Source organism: Euprymna scolopes, chromosome 28, assembly GCF_053919585.1.
Source record: "Euprymna scolopes isolate OS-2025 chromosome 28, ASM5391958v1, whole genome shotgun sequence".
NCBI lineage: Eukaryota > Metazoa > Mollusca > Cephalopoda > Sepiida > Sepiolidae > Euprymna > Euprymna scolopes.
In genome coordinates this window covers 93,138,677-93,155,026 of record NC_136509.1, presented here as the reverse complement: position 1 = coordinate 93,155,026, position 16,350 = coordinate 93,138,677, and positions in this window count along the sequence as shown.

Genomic DNA, 16,350 nt, shown 5'->3' with positions numbered 1-16,350 from the left:
ATAAGCTCTATTTCCTATTTGGTTTTATCGAGCTTTTATATCTAGCTGAGATAATTTTATAAATATCAGTTCTTTAATATTTATAATTTACTTTAATTTTACCATCTTGGATCATTTTGGTAAATTCAATTGTAATTTTCATTTTACATATATATATATATATATATATATATATATATATATATATATATATATATATGCACATAATGTTATGAACAGTACATAGGGCCCGAGCAAAGCCGGACTGAACTGCTAGTTGAATATAATATTTAGCAGTGAGATTCAAAACATATAAATTGAAATCAAAACTTTCAAATCTCCACCCTCATTAATTAGTCTCTGAGTCACGCCCCTCCCCCACATATATATATATTATTATTCAGAATAATGAAATGCAATAAATCTACTGGTGTGCAAATCCAGTGATTATCGGTCTTACAAAATATTATTGGATGTAATATTTTATATAAGACTATCCAAGCTAAATAAAATTGCTCAGTATCCAAGATAGAGCAAATAAATCATAATTTAGGAATTTAAAATTTGTGATTTGAAAAAGTTAAATTTAAAATATAGAAATCTTTTTCTCTCTTTTTAGGTCCTGAACTGTCATCTAAGCTTCAGCCTCTGTCCCATCGACGAAATGTTGCATCCCTCTACCTGTTCTACAAGTACTTTAACGGTGAATGCTCTGACGAACTGCAAGCACCTGTACCCCCTCGACGTAAATACCCCTGACAGGCCCGACAAGCAGCTAAATCCCACCCTTTCAAAGTAGAGATCCTTAGATGTAAGAGAGCCTTCTACTCCAGTAGTTTCTTCCCCAGAACCGTTAGACTTTGGAACTCCCTTCCGGGACTCTGCTTCCTCAACTGTACTGACATGCAGAAGTTCAAGTGTAATGTGAACCGACAATTTGCTGCCCAACTCCCTACATAGTACCCCTGTAGCTTATGTCCCTGATAGTAGCCCCTTACATCGGAGTGGCGATGTGCCTTGTTTGGGGTGAAAATGTTAATTAAAAAAAAGCATACAATAAAATTTCTATATTTGAAATTTAACTTTTTCAAATCACAAATTTTAAATTCCTAAATTAATATATATATATATATATATATATATATATATATATATATATATATATATATATATATATATATACAGGGTGACCGTAAAGTTACTATACAGTCTTACAAGTTACTATACAGACACCCTGTAATATATTAACAGTACAGTAAGATATATTAAAATATTTATTTGTAACAAAAGAAATAAAAAGAAATAACACCTTTATGCTTATAAAAATCTCAGAAAATGCACGTGTTACATCCGAAAAGACTGTAACAATCAGGGCAAACAATTTCTATGACAAATATTCAAATTGAAGGCCTTCAGCTCCAATACATTCTCGACAACGTGACACCACACTCTGACCACACACTTGGCCGACCAGAACGGGGAGCATCGGCAACTGAACCAGTATCATCAAATTTGCCTCGAAGTTTATAAATAGCCAAACGTGTTGGAGGATCTGTATTAAAATAATGATTCCAATCACGAATTACATCCTGTGCGTTTTCTGTTTTCCAATATCGCTTCAAAATAAATTTGCGCTCTTCCAAAGTTAGCTTGCTTGGCATGCTTGATTAAATAAACCTGTAAAAAAAATAAATATTAACTATTAATACAAATATAATACAATAAAACAATAAGACTGTATAGTAACTTTACGGACACCCTGTATATATATATATATATATATATATATATATATATATATATATATATATATATATATATATATATATATATATAATTTAAAGGAGATTAGAATAATAGTCTAAAGAGCTAAGTGTATTTTAATGCAATAGTGAAATTACTAGTTTAATTAAAATACAGGAAATGCTCGTTGTAATTTAGATATATAATAAGCTCGATAGTTAAATGTCCTAGAGCTAATTCAATATTAAGTAATGTGATTTATAATTTAAAAGTTTTAAAATTTTTTAAATTTAACAATCAAAATTTAATTAAATTAAAAATCAGTTTCATAAGAAGGAACAACAACAAAGTCAATTATCTGTACGATCGTTTCGGAAATCCGTGCTTTTTATTTGTGGTATACATGAAGTCACGTAGAATAATTATACATAGTTTTTTTGGTAAGCACGGTCTCCTCATCAGCAAATTTAGGAGGATTTCTATTGAATTGAAAAGACACCAAAAATAAACCTAGCATTAAAAGTAAGGCAGATGAATCTGAAAAATTGAAGTAAAAGGTTTGGATATAAAATTTATAAGAAAATTAATAAGAAAATTTGTATAGGTTAGAGATAGAAATGAGTAGAAAAAATATATATATTTTTGAATTTACATAATAAATTTGATTTAAAAATATATAGATATATAATTACCTTTTGGTTTTTCTTTTTTTGAAATCAGGAACTGTATTTAAAGTAGTCATTTAGATGTTTGCTATAGCTTTTTATTTTATTGAATGATGAATTTTAAAAGGGCGACGCTCGTGCAGTAAATTGTTTCCGTTAGCGTATTTTGATTTAGAGACGCTACAGTTAATATCTATAGAGAGAGAGAGTTTTTTTTTTTTTTTTTTTTTTTTTTTGCAAGTTTTTAAGGGGAGATAATTGTCATGGCTTTATTTATTATTTGATTTACGAGTCTAAGGGCGGTAATTGGTTTAACTTAATTTATTAAAAAAAAAAAAAAAAATCTATTTTTACTAATGAGTAATTTTTAATAATTTAAGGTGGTTTATATTTATTAAATTTAAACCAACGTTTATGATTACACGATAGAAGCTCGTGTCTTGAATTTACTAGTTTGGTTGTGCTTTTTATATCTTCATATTTTAAAATTTTTTAGGGTTTCTTTTGTACATAATGTACAAAATTTATCTCCTGGTTTATATGATTTGCAAGTCTCAATTATTTGCCATTTTAAGTTGAAAGAAATATTGCTATTTTTTAGTTGCCAAATATAGTTGGATAGAGTAGTTTGGTTTGATAGAGAGTTATTTTTAAAAGAATGTTTGTGCGTTGAAATTCTATGTTTTATTGGGCCAGATGTGGAACCAATATATATTACCTCTTGATTATTATGATTATTTTCCGTTAGGTCTATTGTTGGATTATAATGTGGTGGGTTGGTTAATAATTGATCGGTAGATTGATTTAAGTTGGTGTTATTATTTAATCTGGTAGTTGAGTTATGGCTGTTGATAGGTTCTTGTATATTTGGAGTTTTTGATACTGTGCAGCTATAGATAACATTTTTAATTTTACATGAGCCTTGTAGGGGACATTTATTTTTTCTTCTACAGTTACAGTGCGATGTATTTTGTATAGTTGCATTTTGTAGTTTATTAATTTTATTATTATTAGAGCTAATTATTTTCTGATGAAGGTTAGGCATAGTAGAGTAAGAGACTTTAATTGTGTTCTTATTGAAAATCTTATTATATCTATGGAGGGCTTTAAAGTTCTTATCTAATATTTTAAAAAATTCTCTAGCTATGTTTGTTTCTAGGTTTTTGGAATACGGGGGGTTGAACCATAGGATCTCCTTGTGTCTATATATATATATTCACATGTCATCCATTTTTTAAAAGATGGTTAAAGTAAGTAAGCAATGACTGTCGGATAAGCCACAGAGTTTTATAGCTATATAAATTTCAATTTCCACACAATATATTTAGTCTCGCAACTGTGATTGTTATTTTCGTTCGGTTATATTTATATTGTGCCCTGAGTAAAGTAATGGGCCAGCAAAATGAACTCGAGGGCTGGATTTGTCACCTGAGTCGAAGTTGCAGATTCCTGATGTCGGTCCTTCACGAAAACGCTATTAAGTATTTAGTTTTATTATTTAAAGAAAAGTCCATTCTCCTTTAACATTCAGAGTGATTTTTTTTTTTTCAAATTTTCGAATAGTAACATATTCTTTTTCCGAAAATACAGACAGCTTTTTTTTTTTTCTTCCGTGTGGTCGTGGGGGAGGTTACTCCTGGCGCATCCTTAGAGGTTGAAATTTGATGCTGAATGAGATTTAAATGTCCGATAACAGTGTGGAATGTTGGTCGTACGCATGTGAAACACATCCACTGTTTTAGAAGGACTTGATTTTTGTTATTATTTATTTTTTATCATTTTTGCCAAGAAATACAAAAAATACGATTTGGCCCAACGAAGTCATTTATTTATTATTTCTTAATTATTTTGCTTCACTTATTTTTCATTATTTTGTTCCAAATAAATAACCCTACTAAAATACGCAACTAATCTCTTACCCTAACAATCGCTTGTAACCAGAACATTTACAAAAGCAGCACATGTACTTTTTATCTACTAATAACTACAAAGCAACACTAACTCAAATGGTTTTTATAATGCGTCGAACAACTTTTTGTAAATGATGTGTATTACAATGTATTCATGCGGAATAAAGGAATGACAATGTTACAACTTTGCCATGTGGAGAGAGAGAGAGAGATAGAGAGAGAGAGAGAGAGAGAGAGAGAGAGAGGAGAGGAGAGGAGAGGAGAGGAGAGACATTTGTGTGGAAAAAACACACTCGGCCGACGCGCCGGAGCGGGCGGACGTATAAAATTTCCACCCAACAACGACAGAAAAAAAAGAGAAACGACTTGACACCGTCAAAGGAGATAATGATGGGGAAGAATTCCACACCAACAGCGAACGAAATGAGATAATGCCGATGATATAAAATGGCGAGGAAATGGCAAACTTTACAAATATATATTCGAATTATAGACGAACGAAGAGATGATTGTTGAAGACATCTGTTTTAAACCAACTGCCTAACAGAAAAAGAAAAAGAAAAGAAAGGAACTCTAAAGCAACAGAAGCCTCACATAAGAAACAAATATGAACTGTAAGTCATCTCTCTATATATGTCTCTTCCGTGCGACGTATCAGCGACTCGTTTATTTTGAGAGAGACAGCACTAGACGAAATACATTTAGCGAAATGCTATGCTCCATAGCATGCGTTTGTTCTCAATAAATTCACATCAATTTAAATTCAATTAAGTTGTGTTATTATTTCATTTACTATTTTAGTGTTGTTAAGCTTTGTACTTGTAAGAACTTATGTGGAGATAAAATTTGGCGAAATATTTATTTCGTTTAATTTTGCAGTTTATGTGGCGCTTTTTTTTCAATTTTATTGAAGTTCGCATGCGAAGAATAACATTTTTTTCTTTGCTTATTTATTTACTTATTTATGTTTTTTGTTTAATTATTTTTAATTATTTTCCAGCACTTATAAAAATAAGTTCTGGAAAATAATTAAAAATAACTAAACAAAAAACAAAAACAAGTAAATAAATATGTAAAGAAAAAAACTGTTATTATAAAATACCATAATTATAAAATAGTAGGACGTGTAAAAATTGTAATTTACGATGCACGTAATTATTATTCACAAAAGTTTATGCCGACAGAAACTTACAGAATAAAATAATTAAAAATAAATGCTGCAATTATTAAAAAAAAAAAGAAAGAAAACTTTAATTTTATTCCGTTATTTCGTTTCATTTTTCAACTTCGGTTTTCGTCCTTCCGCTTCTTTACACAACTTTGAGACAAACTATTCTTTTCACCTAAGCGAATAAATGTTTAGTTAAGACCACCCATCTGTCCTTAGCTAAGATCGCAGTGAATAACGCTGGGGAGCTAAATTTTTTGGTACAATGTTATATAGTTAGCCGAACAGATTAGTAAATTATCTGTTATTTGTCCATGTATCAATTTATCTAATTATCAGTGTATCTATCTATTTATCTGTTTAGTTGTATATCTAGCTATCGATCTAGATATCTATCTTTTTATCTAATAGGAAGTAAACAAGAGATGTGAACTTCGTTATGATAAAGTTATCAAAACATATCAAGACCTTGTCAAACTGTAAACTGGATATGTTTGCACCGGAAGGTATAAAACTGCTAACTGGAAGGACGTGTCGTCTGTCACGTGTTATGGTTAGCTGAGCATATCGTTGAGTTAGAAGGAAGACGCGGAGAAGCACGGATGAGTTAGACGCCTCTCCCATGAGGAGGGGGGGGGGTGACGTGTCTCAGAATAAGTATAGGAGAAACCCAACAGCAGATATCAACTTCCACCCTTCTGCGTTATGACACCTTGGAAGTTGATTCAAATCTTTATAGAAAATCTACGAGATCTTAGTCATATTTCCGAAGCGTTCTCCGATAAAAAAAAATCTAGCTTTCCAAGATGGTCCGGAATCCTCCAGAGGGTAGGCAGGAAAAAGGTATGCCGTGCAATGCATCTCTGACACGCGCACAATTATGTAGGCATTAAGAAATAGACTGTAAGACATACATCATGGTTCAGATAGTGTAGAACCCCATAGATATTTAGTGACACGTATACACACGAAAACACAACCCCACTACATAAGATACGACGTTTTGCTACCCCACTAGATAGAATATGCCTCTTTGGTACAGAGATTATATAACAATAAGAGGCTACTATTTGTGACAGAATTTGCGGAGTTACTATGTAGGAGGTTGCGCAAAGATGACGAGAATTTGAACAAAGAATTTTCACGTAAAGGTTCGTTAGCCATGGTGATCAGTGGTTGAAAAGGGTTCTTGTAATTATTTAAGGAAAGAACCGTAGTCTTGGAAAAATTGAATGTTACCATCCATTTACTTCCCAGTCTGCACATCATTCTCTTAATTTGCAGTCATTTCCTTAGCTATGTATCAATTCGTTCCCCTCTCGGTCCTGTTATAGAGCGTTGTGTCATGAGCAAATATACCCATCTCGGCGACAATTTTATTATGGAGATCGTTTATGAATATGAGAAATAATAAAGGTACTAAGATCGACCCCTGAAACATTTATTTCATGTTGTTTTGATTTACGGCCATAGAAGACAACCTGCATTTTTCTCTTATTTAAGAAAGATTTGATTATGTTTAGTATTCGTCCAGTAATACCATATGCTTTAATTTTCATGAGAAGACCGTTGTGCCATATCCTTTTGGTACAATATGATATTCAATAGTTAATAGACTCTATAATAATGAATACAAAATCTGCATAAATTAAAATATATTAAAGCGAATCTTTACGACCGGGCAACGCCGAACGGCGTTCTAGGAGATATAAATGTGAATGATCTTTTTCCTTCTTTTCATCTTAATTTGCAAAAAATTGATACAATGAGACGTTCGGTTAGTTTTCTTCGAGATTTTATTTGGAGATTATGGACTTACGAGAGGAAACTAAATAACCAAATAATTATTTAATGAATAAACTCAAGAAATGCGTGACGCAGACAGACAAAGACATCGGTAACATCCACTGATATTATCGGTTTTCTGCATTATTTTGTTGTGTCTCGTTCGCATAGCTTCCGGAGAGAACAGACCTTAAAACCTCGGCTTTCTCTCTTCGAAAATTGTGACGCCATTTCTCAGCGTCCGACTTTGTTTTGTCTATCGTATTTTAACCTGTCATTTATGCCTTGTCCTTGCGTCGTCCGTCCCTGAATACGATTTTGTTTGCAGGTTAAGGTCATCCTGACATTACTACTGTGACTCTTATCAAAATTAAATCCAGTTAACTTAATCGCTACTTACTGGCGGAAAGTCCCTTCTCTGTAACAAGGGTGAAATATCAAATTCGTAATCTAGTAAGCAAAAATCCCATCTGTTATTTACAGTCCAATTTCTCACAGAAGAGTCGTTGTTAGTCTTTCTCTAGTCAATTATTATTTTCAGTGAGAAAGGTTTAACTTTGCTACAATCTCTGGTCACTCCATGTAAGAGATTCACAGCGAGAACTTGTCTTTTACATACATAACTGAAAATAACTTTCCTTTCTTCACCCTTGTGTGACTTCTGATCCCGTCGAAGTCGCAATGGTCGTGATCGTCTTCTCTCCGAAAGCTCTTTACAGGATTCTTCCACGCTGTAGGCCTCGTTTATCGGGTTGATATGCCGGTTTCCGCTGAAAATAATTAACTTCAATTTACAAAGTGTATTCACATATGTACAATTGTTCAGATCGATCTCATTACAAAAACACTTGTGTCTAACAAAAAACAGAATTTCTATTAAAAGACCTCCCGTCAGAGAACGTCTTACTTGTCGCATACATTGCGACGGCGCTGTTTTCTTGTAGAATACAACTTATGAACGGAAATAAAAGGTATTTTCAATAGAATAACAGACTATTATGGGATACAGTTTTTTCGGACTTATTGACTTTTGGGGATGTAGGGTCCCTATTATGCAACATAATACCTGATATAAAGAAAGAAAGAAAATTAGAAAATATATCTCCGCTCAGGGACTCTATACGGCTCTTCCTCTTCTCAAATACGTAATAGAAATGATTAGATTAAGGAACCGATGACACATGCACTCTTGTGAAAACGGGATTGACACCAAAAATTGTTGTATAATCATGTAATTTTCTCTAAATCAATAAGCACATTTTTACAACCAAATGCATTTATCTCCAATAGATATCTATTTTAATCTGGGTGTGTGACTGACTCGATCGGCCCTCTAAATGCTTAGGTCCACATCCACGTACTCTCCCGAGGCGTTTGTTATCTATTGATATCAGCTTATCTTAAACGTATTTGAGCCACAACATGCAAAATTAAAGACCTACATCAAATCTGTTGCCAATGTTGCCGGAAAAAATGGTTGCGCCATTCTACCGCTCTAGAACTATCTCATTTTCGCCGCAAATTATCTACCTGTATAAGAGCCAGGTACGTCTTAAAATGAAGTATTGTTGCCGCATCTAGGCAGGAGCTGCTCGGGACACCTTATCCTGTCTTGCAATGTTCAAAGCTAGCTTCAAAACCTAGTAGATGATGCTCTTTTTTTCTTCCCTACAACCTTTTTCGCACAAAAAACACGTTGCGAGCTTGTCTTTGCCCTATCATTATTTTCATGGCAAATGCTTATCTGAACCTCAATCTATGGTCCTCCCTTGCCAAACCTTCACAAAAAAACACACATCTGGCTACAACCACTATCAAAATTTTCCACCACTCCCTATCTGTGCTAAAATCTAAACACAAATTCCATGAATAAAGCTCCATTTCTGGAACTACACGCCTGTGGAACTCTGTTTCGTTTCACTAGCCTGCTTTCCAGCTGACTACAACATGGTCGTTTTCAAGTCCAATGTAAATAAATTCTTGTTGAGTTATCTCTTTAAATAATGAAATCAAACCTAATTTCCACCAATAATGAGCACTACATTGTTGTCCGGGTGACCATCGTACATTCATTAATCTCAAGTGATGTTCGGAACTTGATAAGGGACGACTTTGTAAAAAGAAAATGGGAATTATTCTCGACTGTCGAAAAGGCAAGACTGTCTATAAACTGAGCCTAAAACCATCGTGAAATTAACTTTAAATATATTGACTTTTATATCCGGTCCTTTGTTTCAGTAACAATGATACCTTGATTAACAATCCTATTTCAACTGTTTTTGTGTTCCTTGGTGAACAACCTTCTAACTGTTGTATTTCTAATAACTTCACTTCCTATAACCTTTGTTCTGTTAATAAACTTGTTTTCTTTTCTTGTTATAGTTTTTATTCTCTTTTTTTCACTGGAGCGGTGTTCATAATAAAAAGAAAACCCAACGCGCGGCTTTCAACATTAACTTTCTATTACAAATTAAATAATCAACATGAACGCACAAATGCTCTTAAAAGAAAAAATACGAACGATGCGGTTATCATCTATTTTCAACCAGGTAAGCAATTATCAATTACTAGCAATCTGCAAGTCCTTTTTCTTTTTTTTTTTACATGCGGATCACCACTTATCAAGGCCTGGAAGCCACTCGGGGATAAGGGTTATTTGTGTACAATTATCAATGGGATAATATCGTAGTAATAGTTGGTATTGGAGATTTGATAAAGTGTCTTATTTAAGGGGGCGATTAATCAGGAATTTGTTTATGTTGGACTTGAAGACATCCAGGCTGTAGTCAGGTGGGAAACAGGCAAACGGAAGAGAATTCCACAGGCGTGCACTTCTCAGAAAAAAAAAGCTATGTTCATGGAATCTATGTTTTGATTTAGGCACAGATAAAGGGTGGGGGAAATTACTGCCAGTGGTTTTAGTTAGACGGGTGTTTATCATGAAGGATTGACGAGGGGGGACCAGAGATTGGAGCTCGGACGAGCACCTGCCATGGAAATAACGATGAAAAAAAAGACAGGTTCGCAACGTCTCTTCTGTGGGAGAGAGGTGGCAGGGAAGAGAAGAGAGCATCCCCCACTAAGCCACGAATCTATTTTGTACTCGGTCAAGGCAGGATAGGTTGTTTTTTTAAGCTCCAGCCCAGATGTGGCAGCAGTACTCCATCTATGGACGCACTTGGCTTTTATAGAGATAGAGAATTGCATCAGTAGATATCAGTAGATATCAGAAGATATCTTCTGGAGCGGCAGAAGGATCCCACCATTTTCCCAGCGGTCCGGGCAACAGATTTTATATACGTGTTCCATTTCAGATCAGGAGTAAAGGTCAAACCCAGGAGTTTGTCAAAACATGAAGCCTCCCCAAGACGAGAGCCATCCATTTCAATTGATGCTAGATGAGGAACAGAGCGTTGATTATGTAAAGTTAGGAGCTTGGTTTTAGATGCATTAAAAGTAACCAGCCATCTCTACCCCACTGAACCACGCGCTCAAGACCAGAGGAGGGAATCAGAGAGAGCTTTGTCATTTGCGGCCTTTGGGGTGTTGCCGTAGATGGTCGTAGCATCAGTATAGATGTCAACGAATGAATTAAGTATGTGTTTTGGGAGATCACCGATGTAGATCAGGAAGAGAGTTGGGTCCAGGATGTGGGCCTCTGATTGCTGCCCATCAACCACTACTCTTATGAACCAATCAGAGAGAAATGATTTAATTATTGAGAAAACATTTCCAGTTATACCGTAGCTGGAAATCTTGTGAAGTAGGCCCTTATGCCAAACCTTATCGAAGGCCTTTGATATGTCAAGAGCAATTGCCCTAGAAAGGAAGCCTTTGTCAAGAGATTCACTAATCCTATGGGATATAACTGTTAGCACATCAGCTGTAGATCTAGCAGAACGGAAACCATATTGCATGTCACTAAGGAGGTTGTTTCTGCTGAGGTGGTTGACTACTTCTTTATTTAATATGGATTCCAGCAGCTTACTCATGACACACATTGGTCTGTACTGAGAGGGAGATGACTTATCACCTAAGTTCTTAAATACAAGGCATACTGACGAGTTTTCCAGGGTGTTGGAAAGCACTTCTCCTATACTAATTATTGGAAAGCACTTTGTCCTATACTAATTATTATATTGTACCCAATATATATGAGAGATTTCAAAATTGAGTGCCATCAGCTAGAATCGAAACCAAAACATTCGGCGTTTCTGCTTTAGTCGCTACCGTTTTGGCTATCGCTAGACGAGTGAGAACTAGTAAAAAAAAAATGAACTTAAACGTATAATGCATATATATATGTATATATATATATATATATATATATATATATATATATATATATATATATATATAAAATAACAGCCCATAAAATGCAATCATTTGACCTATCTGCCATCGCTCTGTAACTATATATTAAATATATATATATATATATATATATATATATATCGGTTGAGATGCACTTTGATAAAATGGAAATAAACTGACAGATAGTGAGTTATAAATATATATATATATATATATATATATATATATATTTAAATAAGGGAGTAGTCACCAACAATGTGTATCTTTTAACATTATTTTATTATTCCGTGTCTTGGTTTTTCATTGAGAATTATGTTTGGATCATTGAACTAATGTTTTTAAGTCATTGAAATCGTTTTTACGCGCGTTTCAGACGGTCTGTGATGCGTCCTCGTCAGAAATTATTTTCAAATGTGTTGGAGATGTAAAAATGGCGATTTTCGTAGTTAATTTGAAATTTTTCCAAGGGGTGGAGGCTTGTAAGTGTTTATTATTCATTGGTATGCTGAATTTTTATTCCTCTTTTATTGGGCTTGTCCAGGGAGACGTTGACCTGGCTGTAGTCGCTTTCTCTTTCTGCTAATGTTTTTTTTCTTTTCCTTTAGGGTGGGGGTAGTGTGTGTGTGTGTGTGTGTGTTTATGGGTGTGTGTGTGTGTGCGCGTGTGCGTGTGTGTGCGTGTGTGTGCGTGTGTGTGTTTGCTTTTATTGGTTTGGGAATGTGTATATTGTTTTATAGTATTTTGGGGTCATTTGCTTCCTTAGGAAAGCGGCTGTGGTCCGAGGTCGTTACTAATGTGTATGTGTGGGGAGGTGGAGGGGGAACTGGCTCTTCTGAAATAAGGGTAGGGGTGCTTTCATTCTATTTTGATATTTATTTTTTGGATTCTTGGATTTTAGTATTGTGATTTTTCGTTTTAGTCTTTTCGGGTATTCCTTATATTATGTTTGCTTAGAAAGAGGGGGGGTATTTAACGAGGACGCATCACAGACCGTCTGAAACACGCGTAAAAACGATTTCAGTGACTTAAAAACATTATTACAATGATCCAAACACAATTCTCAATGAAAAACCAAGACACGGAATAATAAAATAATGCTAAAAAATACACATTGTTGGTGACTACTCCCTTATTTCATTATACATCTTTCTTTCGTTGGAATTTCTTAACCCATTATATATATATATATATATATATATATATATATATGTGGGGGGGGTTGTGTGGGGGTGGGTGTGCGTGTGTGTTACTATTGGGGGTCCTACTTTGCCTACGCGCAAAATACGCTTAAATATAATATTTTAATTTGTCCAGATTTTGTCTATATTATTACAGAGTCGTGATTTCAAAAGTAAAAAAGTGTTTAAATGCAATCCGCTAGAATGGAAACCGTAGCATTCAAAGTTAGTTACGTTACCACTGTACCAACGTGACACGCTTATAAAGTAATCAAAAACTAAAAATTAAAAATAAACTAAGATGAATGTGCAAAATATTTAACGATTTTCTCAATTTTGACCCATTTTCCCCCGTTAAAACAATTTAAACCGGCTAAAGGCTCATAAGAGAAAGGCCCGTAAAAATGTAATCATTTGAGGCCCATAGCGCCGCTCTGCGATAGAGTTTGAAAATATGCAGACAGGCACACAAACACAGACAGACAGATGGAACAGACAGACAGATAGACAGATAAGCATGTAGCCTTTTATTTATTAACTATGGAGACAGACTGCAGACAGAAATACAGACATTTAGCCGTTTATATTTTAGATATAGATTATAAAAAAATCAATGTAAGAATATTGAAAGATGATCAGTTTTAACAATGTATGTCCACCATTGCAATTTTGATAAACGTGTTTCGGATGATGCTTAGATCACTCTAACACTCCAGAAAATAAAATGTGTTTTTGAAGGCTTTCAATGCAGGAATGTGCAGTCGTTATGAGCAGATAAATAAGATTCCCATCGGAGCACTGTTTTTGTCTTGGTAGAGTAAAAGATCGATTTCGATATCTGGTAGAAAATGTTCTCCTATCACACCTACAACTTCTTTCGCACAAAAACTGTTGCTAGCCTCGCCCTAATATGTTATCTTTATGGTAGGTGCTCGACTGAGTTCCAATCTCCTTCTGTAAAACATTCACGACAAGAACTCGCCTGGCCACAAATGCAGCAAATAATTTTGCCCTCTCTCTTTCTCTTTCTCTCTCTCTCTCTCTCTCTCTATTTCTCTCCCCTCTCTCTCTCTCTCTCTCTCTCTCTTTCTCTCTCTCTGTATAAAAACCCAATCAGAACTACAATGAACGAAGTTTATTTTCTAGTGCATCCCATCTGAACTAGATACCACGAGTCTATTTCCCAACTGACCGCAGCATGATCGTCTTCAAGTCTAATGTGAACAAATATTTGTCGATCAGCAATGACCTGCAAGGTAACGGATAAAGTACTTAGTGAAAATATTCAGCTGTTACACTCTTCTTGACATTCACATTCACAAAATACAATTGCGAATTACTTAGAACTTCTGCCCAGATATGTCTGACGAAACGAGAGTAAGCTAGTTCTGTGGTTTAAATAAAGGGCTCCGTTCGAAATCTCATACACATTTTTTTTTAGTTTAAAATAACAAAGGTAAGAACAGTAGTCGCGTATCATTCAATTCTATCTTAAAGTATCTTGCTATCCTCAATCACGGGCAACATGAACTGGAAAAATACTTGAGGGCATTGCAAAGGCTAGAGGGTTCCTTCTACCGTGCACGTAAAGTACTCACACCTGAAAGTATTCGCTACAAAGTCATGAAGTCACAATTCGCGTATGTATGGAGTATTGTTGCCACATCTTGACTGATGTATCAACCACTAATCTCTTCCTCTAAGACAGGGCTCTAAAGAGAGTCTCTAATCTAATATGTCCCACACTATCAACCAAACTCTGTCCCATCGTTGCAGTGCTACATTACTATTCCTGTTTTATAAGTATTTTAATGGAATCTGTTCTGCCGGACTCATTGTACTTGTACCCATCGAGAGACATTCTCCTGACAAAGCCGTGTAGCAACAAAATTCCACCTCTTCTACTCTAATAGCTTCTTCATAGGTTGATAGACTCTAGGATTCTTTCCCTTTTTCCCCCGCGTTTTCCCCCGCTTCTCTGACTGTACTGACACGCTGAAGTTAAACTGTAATATTTTTTTACTAAGGAGTCACCACTGATCAAGGCCCGGAGGCCATTCGAGGAAAAGGGTTAATAGGTATACATAAGTAGGGGAAATTTTGTAAAATTGGATTACTTCATCAAGAACTTGTTTACGTTGGGCTTGAAGACAATCAAATTTTAGTCAGCTGGAAAACAGGCAAACGGAAGAGAGTTCCACAGGCGTGCAGTTCGAAGTAAGAAGCTTTGTTCATGGAATCTACGTTTAGGTTTAGGTACAAAAAAAAGAGTGTAGGAAATTACTGATAGTGGTTTTGGCCAGACGAGTGTTTTTCGTGGAAGTTTGACGAGGTGAAGACCATAGATTGAAGCTCAGACGAGCACTTGCCATGAAAATAACGATAAAGCAGAGGCAGGCTTGCAACGTCTCTTCTGTAGGAAAGAGGTTGCAGGGAAGAGAAAGAGGCATCCCCCACTAAGTTACGAAGTCTATTTCGAACTTTGTTAAGGCAGAATAAACTGCTTCTAGCAGCTCCTGCTCAGATGTGGCAACAATACTTCATCATTGGCCGTAACTGGCTTTTATATAGGTAGAGAATTTCATCAGGGGTGAGATATCTACTGTAGCCGTAGAATGATACCACCATTTTTCCAGCGGCCTTGGCAACGGATTTAATGTATGTGTTCCATTTCAGACCAGGAGTAAAGGTCAAACCTAGAAGCTTGTCAAGACATGCAGCCTCTCTAAGACGAGAGTCATTCATTTCAATTGATGCCAGATGAGGATCAGAGCGGTGATGATGTAAATATAGGAGTTTGGTTTTAGATGCATTAAAACTAACCAGCCACTGCTTTCCCCATTGTACCACGTGCTCAGGATCAGAGGAGAGACAGTCAAAGAGAACTTTGTCATTTACGGCCTTTGATGTGTTGTCACAGATGGTAGTGTCGTCAGCATAAATGTCAACGAATGATCTTAGGATGTTATTTGGGAGATCATTGATGTAGATCAGGAAGAGAATTGGGCCCAGGCTGAGGAACTTCAGCATTAATACTGTGAGCTTCTGATTTCTACCAATCAACCAATACTCTTATGAATCTATTCGACAGAAATGATTTAATAATTGAGAAGACATTTCCAGTTATACAATAGCTGGATATCTTATGAAGTAGACCTTTATGCCATACCCTATGAAAGGCCTAGAAAGGAAGCCTCTGTCAAGAGATTCACTAATTCTATGGGATGTAATCGTCAGTACATCTGCTATAGATCTAGCAGGACGGAAACCGTATTGCATGCCACTAAGAAGATTATTTTTGGTGAGTTGGTTGACTACTTCTCTATTTAACAAAGACTATTAATTCATGTCTTTACCTATTTCTTTGTTAGACATAGTCCAAAATAATAGACCCAATATAGTATACCTTTACGCCTCAAGTGGAAATATTTCTTGTTCGGGATAAAAGAGTAAATTCTAATATGGAGACTTGTTCAAAAGATTATTAGTAAAAGAGAGAAAAAAATGATTAATGAATTTTAATTTTTGATATTCAACGGAACGAAAAATTACGAGAAGAAATGTTTAAAAATAATTGTATTGATCTATCGATCTGTTTATTTCGCATA